General features: G+C 47.2%; 1 pseudogene; it reads left to right on the top strand.

The window, feature by feature from the left end:
* Positions 1 to 3,881: 3,881 nt before the first annotated feature.
* The window catches only part of LOC144891228 (uncharacterized), a 32,202-nt pseudogene continuing 17,896 nt past the window's right edge, over positions 3,882 to 18,187 (top strand).

Here is an 18,187-nt window from a genome sequence, read left to right as displayed (position 1 = left end):
AATTTGACCGATGTCTTTGTCTATCTGGACAATCTTACAGTTTGTGGGTATGACCAGGAGCATCACGACGCTAATCTGAAACGCTTCCTCGAGGTCGCGCGGAAATATCGCCTAACCATGAATGCGGCTAAGTGTCGATACTCTCTACGCACGGTAGACCTTTTGGGGTACACCGTGACCCATGGCTCCGTCTCTCCGGATAAGGAGCGTCTGCGCCCTTTGCTCGATATGGCTCTGCCTAGCGATCGGGCTTCGCTGAAACGCGCTCTAGGGCTGTTCGCCCACTACTCAAAGTGGGTGCAAAATTTCTCCGCGAAGCTCCGCCCCCTCGTGGCCTGCGACACTTTCCCCATGGGCCCGGCCGCCCTGGCGGCCTTCGAGGGCCTTAAAGTCGACATCGCTGGCGCCGCTGTCGCGACGATTGACGAGAGTGCCTCTTTCGTTTTGGAGAGTGATGCCTCGGATCATGCGATAGCGGCGACTCTCTCCCAAGGAGGCCACCCTGTGGCTTTCTTCTCGCGGACTCTCACCTCCGCCGAGCGGAGGCATTCGTCTGTCGAAAAGGAAGCGTACGCGATCAGCGAATCAATTCGGCGATGGCGGCCGTATCTGCTTGGGCGGAGTTTCCAAATCGTCACGGACCAACAGAGTGTTGCGTTTATGTACGACACCTTACATGCTCAGCACATTAAGAATGAGAAAATCACCCGTTGGCGTATCGAACTCGCCGACTTCTGCTACACCATCAAATACCGCCCGGGGAAGGATAACCTGGTCGCTGACGCCTTATCGAGGCCGGCCACTTGCGCGGGGGTTGTAACTTTGGAGGGGCTGTGCACTTTGCATGGCACTATGTGTCATCCCGGGGTAACGCGCTTCGCGCATTTTGTGCGCGAGGGCAATCTGCCGTACTCGATTGAGAACATCCGCCGCATCTGCCGTGATTGCGCGATCTGTGCGGAACTCAAACCGCGTTTTTATAACCCCCCTATGGGGACACTTGTTAGGGCTACTAGACCGTGGGAGCACTTGGCGATGGACTTCAAAGGGCCGCTGCCAATGTCGAGCAACTCTCGCTATCTGCTCACTATCGTCGATGAGTATTCCCGATTCCCCTTTGCTTACACGTGCGGGGATATGTCGGCTGCCACAGTTATTCGGTGCCTGCAGAATTTGTTTTCCATGTTCGGGTATCCGGCCTACATGCATACCGATCGGTGTTCCGTGCGGACATACCGATCGGACATACACGGTGACCTATCGGTGTTCCTGTCCCAGGAGGTGAGGGGCTACTTGCTCCAGCATAATGTCGCTTCGAGCTACACCACCCCGTACTGGCCCCAAGCGAATGGACAGATCGAACACTTTAATGGGATTATATGGCGGGCCGTCATGCTAAGCCTTCGGACCCTCGGCCGAGGCCTCGATAAATGGGCGTGGTCACTACCTGCCGCTCTAAACTCGATCCGGTCTCTCCTATGTACTGCCACCAACCAGACTCCTCACGAACGACTGTTCCACCACCCTAGAAGCTCCGGCAGTATCCAATCTTTACCCAGCTGGCTCGCTGAACCGGGGCCCGCCTATCTCAAATGAGCGGTTCGCGCTAGCAAGTACGACCCCCTTGTTGACAAGGTGCAGGTCCTCCAGGCTAATCCTGAGCATCCTCGCATGTTAATGGCGGATGGCCGCGAGTCTACTTTCTCTGTACGCCATCTCGCCCCATGTGGGGACGACGACAGGGATATCGACGAACCCGTCTATGAGTCTATGGACTCTATCGAAGCTTCCCCTATGGAACTACCAATGTTACTCCCGTCGTCCCCCACTCCCGTGCCCGAAGGCGCAGGGGCACCCCCTCCGACTCCAACCTCCGGTGGCTATTCCGACGCGGGGGACTCCGGGCTTGGGGACGCCGTGCCCGGTAGATTCCGAACACGAACTGGCAGGGAGGTTCGCCGCCCCGACCGCTATGGGTGGACCGACTGACGTGGATTGACGTGACCCATTCGTTTATTGCTGATGCTTGCTTGCAACCTGCCGAGCGGCAGTATAGTTCTAACGGCGGGGAGAATGTAGTGAAATTATACCAAGGTGAACCCAGGGTGTGCTCGCTACGGAAGTGGCGTCTATAAGACCCGGGACAACCGGGGCGCGCGGACACTCCAGCGGAACTCACTGTGACATAGTCCTGTAGTTTGAATGGTATGTACGCCCCTAAATGCTGCGCTGACAGTCCTCTCTGTAGGACCATTGTTATATTGAATCAACCATTGCTGCTCATGAAATGCTCTGATTTTAATGCCTGTTGCATGCATGTATTCTTACAGGATGTACTACAGATCTAAATGATATTAAACCTACCCAGAGGTCAAGTCGTGTCTGAGCTTGTTTTTCACGACAATGAGCACACACCCAATGTTCTTTGGACCCGACCATAGATTGACTGTAAACAATGTACCTGGAAAAGGCATGACCCTTCCTGTCCCTCCGGTAGTAAGCGGGTGTACTATTATAGTAAATATAATTGTTACACTGCAATCAATTTGACGTCATTGCAAAGTTTATAGATTGATGCGGTGTATGGTTGGTTCATTGTTGACCCGAAGCAAAGAATAAACCAGTGTCTCAATGCAAAAATAATTTAACACTTACATTATTTGCTAACTGGCATCCCCACCCAGGTCGTACTATCCTCTTCAACTAAAGTATCAAATTAGCCCGGCTATGCCGATGTTAGACTTTCAGTCTTGTTTTATAAACATAAACCATGTTTTAGCTATTTTAATGATGTATAGAGAGCATTTCATCATTAGAAATTCATGGGCAACATGTAAAAGAAAAATAATTTAACACTTACATTATTTGCTAACTGGCATCCCCACCCAGGTCGTACTATCCTCTTCAACTAAAGTATCAAAGTAGCCTGGCTATGCCGATGTTTGACTTTCAGGCTTGTTTTATAAACATAAACCATGTTTTAGCTATTTTAATGATGTATAGAGAGCATTTCATCATTAGAAATTCATGGGCAACATGTAAAACAAAAATAATTTTGAAATAACAGTGCAATAAAGCCCCATTACTATTTAACACAATCTTTACACTTCATGGTTGCATGCTTCCACCTAGGTAAAATTCTGAAGAAAACAACAGCAAAAGCAATTTTTGTGTTATGGCAATACAAAGATATAATCCCATTTGGTGAACATTTCTTCAAACACAACATCACGGATAAAACGTGGATGGGATTTATTGCTTCACCTCTTCTGAAAATACCAAAATATTCACATGTTTATCAAGGATCATTTGGCTTTGAGATGCGCACTGGTTTTTTACAAGGTTTGGATGGATTTTTGAAAAGCATTATGCCCAATATAACAGCAATAAATACAGAATCTCAAAAAATACAGAGTCCAAATCTAAATCCGAGAATATCTGCCTCTAAAACACAAAATATAATGACGAAGAATAGCAAGAGTGGTAATGTACATATAAACAAAGTATTTCGAGAAAAACAAGATGGGCTTCTGAGACATGCCTTAAAATATGACATTCACAGCAAGATAAACATTTCTTCCATAAATTGTAACAGCAATATTCCAGTTCAACTGAGTCCAAATTCATACCTCTCTGTGGCACATCATCAAGAGGAAAACGTTTCATTTGATTCTCAGAGATTTATTAAATTCTGCAATAAAAGCTACTCTTTAAATAGCGTTGTTAAATATCATCAAACAAAACCAAAGCAGGGTTTCACCATGAATGATGAAACCACAGCAAGCTTGCTTATAAATGGCCAACCATTGCACAATATTAAACCTGCCAATATCTATGACAATGAACACTTATTGAGACTACATAAATTTGTCAATGACATCATGCAAACTTCCTACAACTGCACAATGAATGCACATTCGAAAGAGCAGCAGTCATGCATGACTTTGGATATTGCACATGAAGTGATAAAACAAGTCACAGATGTTTCAGAGAACAGGTTTGGCTACAATGTTTATGTGGCAGTTTTTGCTGTTGCTCATGCACTGCATGAACTCTATTTGTGTTTGCCGGGCTATGGACCATTCAAAAATAATACTTGTGCCTGGAAAGATGATGTAATGTATTGGCAAGTAAGTTTATTTTGATCTCACACCAGTCATCAATTCTTGTTTATAATAAAATATCTTCTTATTTACATCCTCAATGGTAATTTGAATTTATGGGTAAATATGCAGGTCATTCTAGAGGTCATTGTGTTTGCTGTTCATAACATATCTAAAGGCTGCCATCCAACATATTGTTACATTTGTGGGGGTAGGTAATGAAATACCTTCGTGAAGTTCGGAATGTTTAGTTTAGCGTGGACTGTATGACGCGAAGAAGAAGCCCCACCTTGATGTACATAAGTAAGGAATCTGTAGAGCATAAGATTGTATATGTGTCTGCATACAAGGGGTGGAGCTATGCTAATTAGGTAGGGCTTAAGGATAATCCCCAGTGTGTAATTGCCCCTGTAAGTTGTGCCTTATGTTTCATTTCATCAAAAGGGCCACCATTATTACAACAATTACAACAATGGCCATTAAACCAATATCGCTGACAGTATAACCAGACATTACGATCATCAAGGGAACCCTCGCTCAGCTGAACATTCCAGAAAGATGGCTAGACTCCGCCTCCAAGGAGTCCTAAAGGAGAAACCATGCCCCGAGCTTCGTGAGTGGTGAAAAAGACATGGGATGGTGTAATGGGACGTCAGGATTGGTTCGGGAGTGCAGTCAGCGAGCGAGGGACAAGGGAGTATAAGTCCATCCTCCCTCTCCCTCGCTCTCTCTCGTTCTGTCATTCACCCCTGTCGGTCGCTTTTTGTCTTCGGTGGCTCTTAGCTGCTGCTTGCTCGTGTGCTGGAACAGGATGCTAGCAATGGATTGTTCGACTGGGTGGTGGAGTTGCACGCTTTGGAGGAAACGAACTTGTTTTTGCTTGAACAAGAAGGGGGCCATCTTGTCCTTCGTGGGCTGGTCGTGTGAGTCTCACCAAGGAGCTCTGGACTGCGTTGGTAGTGTTTTGGCGCCTGCTGGACTTGTGGAGGTCTCAAGGGCATGCTTTTTGACAACAGGACGAGGAGGGCCAATCTCAAAGGCGACTGTCTTGGCTGTTTGCTTTGTACCAGGTGTTTCCGACATGCAACGCTGGCACCATTGTCGGAGCTTCCCACGCGAGCCGCTTCGGGCCACATCGTACTGCCGACATCTATCAATTATATCATTGAACAAGCTGTGTCGGCCTCGATAAAAATAACATTAATTTATTTTCTTTAATACAAGTCCCCTTGTCTGTGTTTTCGTGTCTGAGTGGAGATGTCTCAAGTTGGGATATAGTTTTTACCTCACATTCACTTTCATTGCTTCATGTTCTTTTAATACATTAATTATTTGTTGCATCTTACGTTTGTGTGTCGTACCCGTTTACTTGTTTCTGGGTTCGAGTAATAAAACCCCGTGTTGGCCGTCCGATCAGGTAACACTTCTAACTTTCCTGCGCACGTGAAAATATAATCCCGTCAAGTTTAAAATAGACCTCGGGGTTAACTGTTCGGCTATCTGTCCAAAGCTGGTCTTCATCGGCGATGGACTTTACAATACATATATGGAACAAAAGTACCACTCGGGCGATTTTGAAACAATCAGGAAAGAGCACACTTAGCTTCAGGCGATTTAATTTGAGATTATTTAGATCATTTTTACAACTTTGGCAGATGGAACCATTTTTATTAAATATATAAGATGTATTTATTTATTATAAGAAAATTCCAAAAAGCAGTCTTTCTCCACAACAATTACAACAATTTATTGAACAGTGTAAAGATAAAGAGGCAATCTTATCCCATTGCATTATATTTACATAATTATAAACTGTTTCATAAAATATACAAATTCACAACAAGTTAGACATAACTTAATAATTTCATAATCTAGTTATCTGGGTTCTGTCAAGTGGTGTCCATCTTCCGTCCAAAGTATTACAGTGTCTGTTTTTTGGATCACCACTTCTAATGACTATGGTGGTCGACTTTCTTCAAATATGGATTTGTTTTATTATTTTTGCAGTCCATGGAATTTATAACATTCGTCTCCAACACCACATTTCTAAACTGTTCATCCTATTCCTTTCCTTACTTTTCACTCTCCATGACTCACATCCATACAATGCAACTGGAAATTCCAGAGCATTCACCAGCTTCCTCTTGGTTTGTGCTGTCACCTCGTTGTCTTTCCAGATCTTCGTCAATCTTGACACTGCTGTTCTCCCTAATGCTAACCGTCTATTAATTTCTCCACCACATTTTTGACTCACTTCAATCTTAGAACCCAGCAAAATGAAAGTTTCCACTATTTCTAGATTTTCCACATGATCGTGTCCCAAGCTGAACACATCGATCTACTCAGTTGACAATATTTTGGTCTCTTTCATTTTAAAGGAAGACCAGCTTTGGCACTTTCTTTCGTCACAGCAATTTCGTAAAACCTCTTTGATTTCTGGCAACAAAGTGGTATTGTCAGTATGTCTGATATTGTTGATACTTCTTCCTCGAATCCCGACTCCAGCATGAATGTCACCCAAGTTTGATTTCTGTAAGATATACTCACGACACAGATTGAACAAGTAAGGGAGTGAATATACCCTTATTTGACCCCTTTATAAATTACTAATCTGTCTTTCCATGGCTACTCTGTTCTTATTGTGGCTTCTTGTTTCGTGTATAGGGTTCTTATCAGACATATCAGGTGCTCCGACATAACCATTTTTATCAACATAACCCACACTAATTAATGAACAAAACTAGAACGGGCACTCGGTAGAGCGCATACCTTCGCCGCAGCTACTGTTCTGTACTTGGTAAAAATACGATTTTGACCTTTTCGTGACCTTGACCTTGACCTTTGACCCGATTGCTCCAAAAATCTAATCAAATGTGTCCCGTATAATAACCAATCATCCCACCAAATTTCATGCAATTCGGTTGAATACTTTTTGAGTTATGCGAATAACATACACACACACACACAGACATACAAATAAATACACAGCGATCAAAACATAACCTTCCGCTTTTGCGAAGGTAACAATCATAAGCTTACTATCATCTACAACAGATACAGTCACGTGAAAAATTAAGTACACCCCATGTAAAGTTTTGACTCTTTCAACATATTCCAACATAGAGCTATTTGATGTTCATTTCAACAATATTGATAGATAAAGGTGATATAATATAACAAATATCATGAAACATTTACATTTTGTAGTCCATTGTATAATTTAAATAAACACAAATGCAAATTTCGCACGTGGAAAAAGTAAGTACACCCCTACATTTATCACTTCTCCAAATACCTAAAATTAGAATCAGGTGCACCAGCTCAGGTGCAAATGATTAGAACATCGTTAGAGAGGAACTTGGAGGCACCTGTCTTATTGAAACCTCGGACATTTAGTTTTGTTTGCTCTTTGTTGTTGAAGTGTGCGGCATCACCATGCCTAGATCAAAAGAGCTCTCTGAGGCCTTCAGAAAGAAGGTTATAGATGCCTACGAGTCTGGAAAGGGATCTAAAAAGATCTTCAAACAATTTGAAATCAATCATTCGAATGTCCTGAAGATCGTCTGCAAGTGGAGAAGATTCCAAACAACTGCCAACTTGTTCAGGCCAGGCCGCCCAGCAAGATCAGCACGAGAGCAGATCGCAAGATGCTGAAAGAAGTCTCTAAGAACCCCAGAATGTCATCACGGGACCTACAGGTAGCTCTTGCCACTGTTTGTTGTCAAAGTGCACGAGTCTACCATCAGAAAGAGGCTGCACAAATTTGATCTACATGGGACGTGTGCCAGGAGGAAACATTTGCTGTCCAGAAAGAACATCAGGGCAAGAATAAAGTTTGCCAATGAACAACTAGGCAAAGACCAGCACTTCTGGAACAATGTGCTCTGGACAGATGAGTCAAAGGTAGAGCTATTTGGCCACAGTACCCGAAGACATGTTTGGGGAAAACCAAAGACAGCATTTGACCACAACAACCTGAAACCAACTGTAAAGCATTGTGGTGGAAATATTATGATTTGGGGCAGCTTTGCTGCATTAGGGCCTGGGCAGCTCACCATCATAGAATCCACTATGAATTCTTCATTGTACCAGAGGGTGCTTGAGGATAATGTGAGGCCATCTGTCGGGAAGTTGAAGCTCAACCGAAGGTGGACCTTGCAACATCACAATGACCGTAAACATACCAGTAAATCCACCAAAGAATGGCTGAAAAGAAAGAAATGGAGGGTTCTGGAATGGCCAAGATAAAGCCCAGATCTAAATCCCATCGAGATGTTGTTGGGGGGATTTGAAACGAGCTGTGCATGCAAGAAACCCCTCAAACATCGCACAGCTGAAAGAATTCTGCATGGAGGAGTGGGCAAAAATTTCTCCCAGTCGATGTCAGAGACTGGTAGACAGTTATAAGAAACGCGTACTTGAGGTTGTTTCTGCCAAAGGGGGCAATACCACCTATTAGAGCCAATGGTGTACTTAATTTTTCCACATGAGAAATTTGCATTTATGTTTATTTAAATTATACAATGGACTACAAAATGTAAATGTTTCATTACATTTCTTATATTATATCACCTTTATCTATCAATATTGTTGAAATGAAGATCAAATAGCTGAATATTGAAATATGTTGAAAAAGTCAAAACTTTACATTGGGCGTACTTACTTTTTCACGTGACTGTATACACCTACCTTTGATATCCCCTTGCTTTATATATATATATATATATATATATATATATATATATATATATAAATATATATATATATATATGTTTTATATATATATATATATATATTGTTGTGGTTTTTAGAACCCTCCACTTTGTAAGTATCTGTAATATTCCCTTATAAATAATCCCCTGTAAATATTCCCATTTTTGGTGTGAAGGTCAAAGGTCGCACCCTAGTTAGGCCACGAGCAACACGTAGCACACCATAGGCTTCTTCTTTAGTTATTTCATTTGTAAGTGTTTCAGGTAAGGATCTGTTTCCAATAGTTGAATCTGCGTTGTATTAATCAAATAACCTATGCCCATTCTCAAATTCCCATTCCATTCATATTGCGGTGTAATCTGCCCTCCAAATCATATTGCGCTACTCTACCAGCCACAGCCGCCTCAGTGTCCGCTGCCTTTTGGTTTGTTCCTGCCGCCGCCATAAGCCACATGGCAGAGTGGGAGAAGAAGGGAGGAGCGGCCAGGAACATAATCATAGACGTGGCCCCATCAACGCGTCACGAGGGGAGGTACCAATGAACCCTCGCGACCAATCCGGGCCGAGGCGTGTTCAAGAGTAGGCGGAGCGAAGGGGACAATGGCTTGATATGCGAGGCTTGTAATAAAAGCGCCGCCGCAGACTACTTCGGCAGATGAGCAGATGCGGGGAAGATCGGCAGATGGGCAGAGCAGCAGATGATCGGCAGACACTGAGAGAACAGCGCTGAGGATCACTTGGAATGATCGTTCGATACGAACTGCCGTTGGGTTTTGAGAGCGTTCGGCACGCGATACGTTCGCAGCATTCCAGCCCCTCGCATATGTAAGGTCCGGTCGCGCGCCAACGATATGCGAAGCTGCCTGCCGTTCTTCGCCTGCGGACCCGGAGCCTGGATGGATCCCATCGCCTGGAACCATCTGCCTGGACCTTCCTCCCCTACCAGATACCATTCCGTGTGAGTCTGTCTGTTTGTCCTGGGGTCGTGATAAGTTAAGGCTGTTCAGATAAGCTTGCCCTATGTCCTTTTATTTCCTTCTTCTTGTATATTCCCTTCTTTCATTTCCTCTTTTAGTGTGGTTAATAAATCATATTTGTTCTTCCTTCACCCTTCTTATTCTTTGGTTCCTCTCATCCGATCGCTTGCGTCCTGTCCCCAATTGAATATCGGTGGTACGATATAGGAACCGCTCAGAATCGGGTTAGTCTTTCTGCTAACGGCTCGAGCTGCGGATTGCTAAACCACTCGGCAAAATTCCATCTTGTCCGTGGCTCGGGCAGAAGTAGCGCCCTGCTTTGCGGCGAGGTTGGCGAAGGTATCTGGGACTCAATTTACCAGTCATCCTGGTCAACCTCAACCCCGCAAAGGAGCACGATATCTTCTAGGACTCGGACGGCCAGTGTAATAGACAAAGGGATTAAACCCCCCTCGGTAAGGGGAGTGCGGTGATCTGAGATCCGTAACAATTGGTAGTCAGGAGTTGGGATTTAGAACCTGGGACTAAATTTATTTCGACCAAATTTTGGACACCAATTGTGCTATCGGCCTTAACAATTGGTGTCGGGTAGTGGGATTTGAAGCCCGAACCAAATTTTAATCCATCGGAAAAAATTTGGTCAAAATTACGAGCGGCTGAAATTTTACTATAATATCCAATTTATAATCGTGCCATGGATGATCAAGGCGGTCGGATGCGGGCGGGATAGAGGAAGAATTAGAGTCAAACCAGGACCCCAGGGAAAAATTGGGGGTAATGGAAGAGGGGGTTGAAGAAGGTGTGGTCGACGGGGTTACAGGCGCACAAAATGGCGGCGCCTCGCACGTGGCGGCGGGGGCCAACCCCGTTGTGCAAATGAGTGCTGAAGAAATGCAGATACTCGTGACACAAATCATGGCAGGGGCGAAAAGAATAGAAACAATGATGGAAGCCATGCTAAACGAAACAGGGTGTGATACGGAAAAATTGAGGGCAGAGTCAAAAAGGGAGGAATCCAGGGGTAACATGGAAAAATTGGGGAAGGACATTGGGCACGGGTTCGGCGAGAAGGTCCCAAGGGTACGCGACGAGGTAACGCGACTTGAGAAGCGTGGAGAAAGTGAGTTGGAGCAAGGCACAGGTAACTGGACGGGTGTAGAGATCGCGACCCGGGGTATGGGGAAGCCGGCGACCGCCGAAGTAGTAGAGAAAATTTTAATAGAGAAAGGCGGTCGTCGAGGGAAAGGAAAAAGAAATTAAAACCGAACAAATAGTAGTGGAAATTGGAATTGAAGAGACTTGAAGAGAAGAGAAGAACCGGACTTAGAAGAGCACTCGCGGGATGAAGGAATGGAAATTGTGCAAAGTCCATGCTCGCATCATGATGTCGTGCTTCATAATCCTTATAAAGATTTGCAGGTGCGTGTGGAGTGAAGAAAAAGAACGCCGAACGTGAGTCGGGCTGTGTATGGGGCTCAGAGATTTTTCGGCAAAGTGTTTGCCGCGAAAAGAATTTTCGCACGCTTGGGATCGAGACAGCACCCGGGTGTTTGTGGAGGGTCCCTTGTGAGTGGTGTGAGAGAAAATGGCACGCATGTGAGGAAAAGGTGTGTGACGGTGAACGGCGCACGTGTGCGAATGGCGTTGGAGCACGAGTGTGATACGGGGTGCGAGGGAGAATGCACGACAGAGTATGGAAGTGAAACCGAGTGCTAGAGCGAACGCACGTCGGAGTGTATGAGTGATGAATGCGACACAGGGTGTGGAAGTAGGAGTGAGTGTGACCAGGAGAGTGAGATGGATGGAGAGAGTGTGTGGGGATGCACACCTGAGTTGGTTGTGGTGCATGTGTGGGGGGGCACATCAGAGTGCGTGATGGGGAGTGTTACAGAGGATGTAACCGGAGAGTGTGCGCAAGAGTTGGCGCGAGAGTGTGCGGTGATGATTGGGTGTGCAGAAGAGTGAACCCCTGTGGTGAGTGTTACAGGGGATGCAACCGGAGAGTGTGAGCAAGAGTTGGCGCGAGAGTGTGCGGTGATGAGTGGGTATGTGCAAAAGTGCACACCCACGAGGTTACGGAGGACGTAACGGAGGAGAGGTGTGGAACAGAGTGTGTGATGATAGAGTGTGCGAGGAGATTGGGTGTGCCAGAATGTGCACGAGAGTGTGTGGTGAGCGTTATCAGTAGACCTGAGTACGGAGCGAAAGAGAATGCACGAGCAAGTGCAATAACAAAGTGTATGGAGACACCTGGATGTGTGAGTATGGGAAGAGTCGCGTGTGGATGTGAGCATGCGAGTAAGGCATAGACGTTGACCGGGGCAGCGGTTAGGCCGACGTATAACCGACGCGAACTCCCGGTCCGTGCCGGGCGTTGTGTGATGCAGGAGCCGGCGGGGATCGGTGTCGCGTCGCTCCTGTTCGGAGCATCATGCACGATTCGGGCTGGGCCCTGCCCTGCACGGTCGAATCCGCGCTTTGCCGGGCAAAGCAACCGGCCTGGTTCGAGGGGATGTCGGAGGGGTCAGAACGGCGCCTCCTTGTGGTGGCGGCGCTCCACCCGGGCAAGTCTAGGCCATCGCGCTTGGGAGCGCAAGGCCCCGCGCCGGGATGGTGCTTGGAGCCTTGGCCCGAGCAAACCTCCTCCCCTGAATCGGATGCCGGGAGGACCCAACCCCAGGTGACAAACCACCCGTATTCATTGCTCGGCTTTACGAAGCCGAGCTTTAATGATGTAACGACGCACCAAGGCTCGTAGTTTAATGGACTGATGGTAGTAGTGATAGTGATGGCGAATGGTAGTTTTACCATTCGCCTCACATCTTTTGGGGGCAAAAGAGCTGTAGTTTATGGGGGTATCGCGGTGAAAACCAAGCCAGGGAGGGTTTGGATAATGATAGGGATTTAGAAAGATGACCATATTAACTATAGATTTAAGTAGTGACATCATACCTGCAGAGGGGACGTAGCAGATTAGTGGATTATAATGACGAGGGAGTGAAATAGTATAAGGGGCGACTGGGAAGCACGAATCTTAGAAGGGAGTAGTTAGCTTAGATGATGCAGTTTGTGTGCAGGAAGTGATTGAGCAGAGTATTGTGAAAGGTGTGATTGTGCGTTGTATTGAATGAATGCGCCTGGAGGGAAGGAGGGTGCAAGTGCCACCAGGTGTGCAGGTGCCACCAGGTGTGCAAGTGCCACCAGGTGTGTGGGCACAAGGTGTGCAAGTACAGGTGTATGGAGAATGGTTGTGTGGAATAGCTGGTGTGGAATACATGGAGTATGGAATAGATGGTCTTGAGTGAATGGAGCATGGAGTGAATGGAGTATGGAATAGATGGTATGGAGTATGGAATGGATGGTGGGGAGTGAATAGTGTGGAATACGTGGAGTGGAGTGGTTGGTGCGAAAGGAGTGGATGGGAAAGATGGACCCCCTCACGAATACCCGGGGAGGGTAGTTTAAAAGTAGGTAGAGGGAGTAGATAAATTGTGGTTGGATATTGGCATCTGTGGTGCGTGTAGTAGTAAAGAAGCGTGTGATTGGTGCATGAGTAAAGTGGAATTGGCTGGGCGTGTGGCCTGACCATTCTCCATTCACTCCAGACCATGTATTTCATGCAACCATTCTCCATTCACCTGTGATTCGCTTGCACACCTGTGCCCACACACCTGGTGTCACCCGCACACCTGGTGGCACTTGCACGCTCCTTTCCTCCCAGGCTCATTCATCAAAACAACGCACAATCACAATTACTCACATGTCCACAATGCTCTGCTCATTCACTTTCACACACACACATCATTCACGAGCATTGCCTCATTTCATAACCAGCACTACCGTGCACTTTCATACCAATTCCTCATTTCATCACTCTCACTGCAAACACAACTGCATCATCTGGCTACCTGGTTTCCCTCTAACTTGGTGCTCCCCATCTTCCCTTTAAACTAAGCACATACCACGTCATTAACAACCATCTAACCTATTCTACGTCCCCTCTACAGGTATCATGTCGCTACGTAAATCTACAGTTACCTATGGTCATCTTTCTAGATCCCTATCATTTTATCCTAACCCTCCTGGGCTAGTTTGCACAGCCACCCCATAACTAATGCTCATGTGCCCTGATGGTAAGGGAGAGATGGCAGAGTTGCCATCCCTCCACATCGGGCATCTCCCATTATCAATTTTGCCCATCCAATTTTTGCCAATCAAATTTCAATTTTGCCAATCAAATTGTCCCATCCAATTTGCCAATCCTATTCACTATTCCCAATTTGGAATCAAAACACTATCATCATCACAGTCCATTAAACTTGAGCCTCTCGGTACGTCCATGCATGTTCAAAGCTCGGCATCGCAAAGCCGCGCAATGCATATGGGTGGTTTGGTCGCCTGCAGGTTGGGTCCGTCCGGCATTTGGTTCGGGGGAGGAGGTTTGGTTGGGACAAGGTTTAAAGCACCATCCCGGCGTGGGGCCTTTCGCTCCCATGCGCGGTGGGCCAATCTTGCCCGGGTAGAACGCCGCCACCACAAGGGGGCGCCGTTCCGACCCCTCCTACCTTCCCTCGAACCGGGCCGGTCACCTTGCCCGGCAAAGCGCGGACGCGGCCGTGCAGGGCGGGGCCCAGCGCAGATCATGCATGATGCTCAGAACAGGAGCGACGCGGCACCGATCCCCGCCGGCTCCCGCAATACACAAAGCCCAGCACGGACCGGGAGCTCGCGTCGGCTATACAGCGGTCTGAACGCTGTCGCATTTAACGTCGATGCTCCATGTACATGCTCACACCACTCGTTCCTTTTCCTCCTCACACATCCAGGTGTCTTCTTACACTTCGTTATTGTACTTTCTCTTACACACCACCCAGGTACACTCATTCCGCTCACAGACTTCGTTACACACCACTCCTCTGTTACATACTCCGTAACACTCACCACGGGTGTGCACTCCTGCACATACCCACTCTCACGCTCTGATGTGCCCTCCCGCACACGCGCCACCACCAACTCAGGTGTGCCTCCTCGCACCCGCTCCTCATTCATCTCACTCTCCGTGTCACTCTCATCACACATACACTCCGACGTGCATTCTCGATCGCACACGGTTTCACTTCCATACTCTGTCGTGCACTCTCCCTCGCACTCAGTAACACACTCGTGCTCCGATGCCATTTGTGCATGCGCTCCGTTCACCTTCACACACCTTTTCCTCACACGTGCGCCATTGCCATTCATAACGCACACCACGGACCTTTGACGAGCGCCCGGGTTACACCTGCATCCCAAGCGCGCGGAAATTATTTTCGCGGCAAACACCTTCCCGCAAAACCTCTTAGCCCGTCTCACCTTCGGGGTTCTTCTTCTTCGCTCCACACGCACCTGCAAATCTTTATTGGGGTTATTAAGCACAGCATCGTGATGTGAGCATGGACTTTGCACATTTTCCATCTTTTCCTCCCGCTGTTGCTCTGCCAAGTCCATGTCTCCAATCCCAATTTCCACTATTTCTTTGCTTTTAGTTGCTTTTTCCTCGACGGCCGCCTGTTCTAATAAAATAAAATTCTCTACTTCGGCGGTCGCCGGCTTTCCCATACCATGGGTCGCGATCTCTATACCTGTCCAGTTACCTGCGCCTTGCTCCGACTCACTTCTCCCGCGCTCCTCGAGTCGCGCTACCCCGTCGCATACCGATGTGCCTTTCCCGCTTGACATGCAGTCTATGTCTCTCCCTATCTTTTTTATGTTGGCGTTTATTTGCTCCCGATATCCCTCCGGGTTGTCCCTTGCTTCTTTTCTCCTTTTTTCCATGTCGATCCCCTGGGTAGCCATTATTGCATCCAATCCCTTACTGTCACCCTTCATAGATGCACTGAAATGCATCATAAAAAGGCACCAGTCCATTGGCACTGCGGGTCCGGCTATCACCGTCACGTACTGGAGGCCGCCATTTTGTGTGCCTGCAACCCCGCTACCGCACCTTCTTTGCTTTCCTCCCGCATTACTCCCACCTCTTCCCTGGGGTCCTGGGTTGACTCTAACCCCTCTTCTATCTCCCCCACCGGCATCCGACTGCCTTGACCATCTATGGCACGACTCAATTTTCGGATCTTAATAAAATTTCGGCCGCTCAAAATTTTGACCAAATTTCTCAGATGTTTTAAAAATTTGGTTCGGGTCCAAACCCCAACTCCTCGACACCAATTGTTACGGCCAATAGCACAATTGGTGTCCAAAATTTGGTCTAATGTGCCTTTCTAATGAAGGTTTATAGAACCTTTACTGGTAAATTTTAGAAAATGTTTCCCTTATAAATGTTCCCCTGTAAATATCCCCATCAATTGGCTTGTTAAAGATCGCACCCTAGTTAGTCCATGTACAACACGTAGCGAACCATAGGACCTCTCCGTAGTTATTTCATTATTATGTGTTTCAGTTAAGGATCTGTTCCCAACAGTTGAATCTGCATTGCATTAATCAATTAAGATAGGCCCCAGGATTTCGTTTGCCAGCAGCGTTCGCCGCCGTTGCACTGGGCTGTTTACTGGCACCACGCCGCCATAAGCCATGCGGTCTGAAGCCGAGGAAGAAGGGGGCGGGGCCACCAGAACAAGGTGTGGCACGTCGACGCATCAGCAGAGGTGGAGTCAGCGAGCCCTTTGCTGGCCAACCAGCGCCGAGGTGAGCCAACCGGTAGGCGTGTCATCAGAGCCGGCGGCTTGATTCCTACAGGGGCAATAAAATCGGCTGCGAGGGACTGCTTCAAAGAGTCGAGTGAGAAGGTGCTTGAACAGTGGAGTGGGTTGAGTGAGAGAGATGAGTGAGAAGGTACAGATGAGAAGAGAAGGAGCTGGGAGTGCGCTACGAACTGGCATCTCCCCCATCTTGTTCAAGAGAGAGAGCGTTGGCACGAGCCATTTATTACATACGGAGCATCCCAGTCCTACCGCCATATGCAACGTCCGCTCGCAGTCAACGATACGCGCTCGCTGCCTGCCAGGGTTTTCCCGCCACGACGCGAGTCGACTCCTGGAGCCAGACCTCGACGCCTACCGTCTGCCTGGGCCTTCTCATTCCTTCCAGCCATTCCTTCCAGCCATTCCTTCCTGCCTTTCCCTGTCATTTAAGTCTGTGTGTTTGTCCTGGGCATTGATAATTAAGACTGTTTTAAGGTTTGCCCTGTGTATCTGCTTTTTCCTCCTTGTAAATGCCCTTCTTCCGTTTCCTCTTTTAGTATAGAAATAAACCTGTGTTCTTCCTTTACCCTTTTTGGTTCTTTGACTTCCTCTCATCCGGTCGCTTTAGTCTTTTCCCCATTGAGTACCTGTGGCACGATTCGGCCAACGCGCAGAATCGGGTTATTCAATTGCTTATGGCTTGAATCGCGGATTGCTAAACCGCTCGGCAAATACCATCTTGTCCGTGGTTCGAGTGGTACTTGTCTCCCTACTTTGCGGAGGGATTGGTAAAGGTATTCGGGAGAACACCTTGACCAATAACCCTGACCAATTTCACACCGCAAAGGAGCATTATAAGTACCAGGACTAGAGACGGCCAGCTTAACAGGCCAGGGGGATTAACCCCCCCTTGCTAAGGGGAGTGCCGTCCCTGAGATCCATAACAATTGGTGTCAGGAGTGGGATTTGGACCCGAACCAAATTTTTAAGAACATCTAAAAATTTGGTCAAAATTTGGAGCGGCCAAAATTTTTATTAACACCACCAAATTTAAATCGTGCCATGGATGATCAAGGCGATCAGATGCCGGTAGGGGGAGAATGGGGAGTTAGAGGCAATCCAGGACCCCAGGGAGGCGGAGAGCAATGAGGGTGCGGTAGCGGGGGTTGCAGGCGCACAAGATGGTGGCGCCTCGCACGTGGTCGCTGCGGCACAAGATGGCGGCACCTCGCACATGGCCGCGGTAGCTGAGCCCACAGCACTAGTGAATCTGGACCTCTTTATGGCGCAAATGAGGGGGTATATGGAAAAGATGGCAGACAAATCCAGCAGGGAAATGAATAAAATGGGAGAGCGATTAGAAAACCAAATTGGGGGATTAAGGAAAGAGATGGGAGAAATGAGGGCTGATAGTGAGGGAATGGAAAGTAGAATGGTAAACCAAATTGGGGGCCTAGGAAGCAAAATAGAGGGGTTAGACAACAAATTTAAGGGGTTAGACAATAATTTTGAGGGGTCAGACAATAAATTTGAGGGGTTAGACAACAAATTTGAGGGGTTAGACAACGGGATGGAAGGGGTGAAGAATGGGTTAACGGGGCTAGAAGACAAGATGAGAGGCAAATTGATGGAGATGGGGGAGCAATCCGCCGGGAAATCAAACAAATGGGGGAGCAGCTAGAGGATGTAAAAATCGGGCTCAAAATCAAATTGG

The sequence above is a fragment of the Myxine glutinosa genome, chromosome 3, assembly GCF_964187855.1.
Source record: "Myxine glutinosa chromosome 3, kmMyxGlut1.1, whole genome shotgun sequence".
Classification (NCBI taxonomy): domain Eukaryota; kingdom Metazoa; phylum Chordata; class Myxini; order Myxiniformes; family Myxinidae; genus Myxine; species Myxine glutinosa.
The sequence above is the reverse complement of the archived record's forward strand: the minus strand, read 5'-3'. Positions and strand labels throughout refer to the sequence as shown.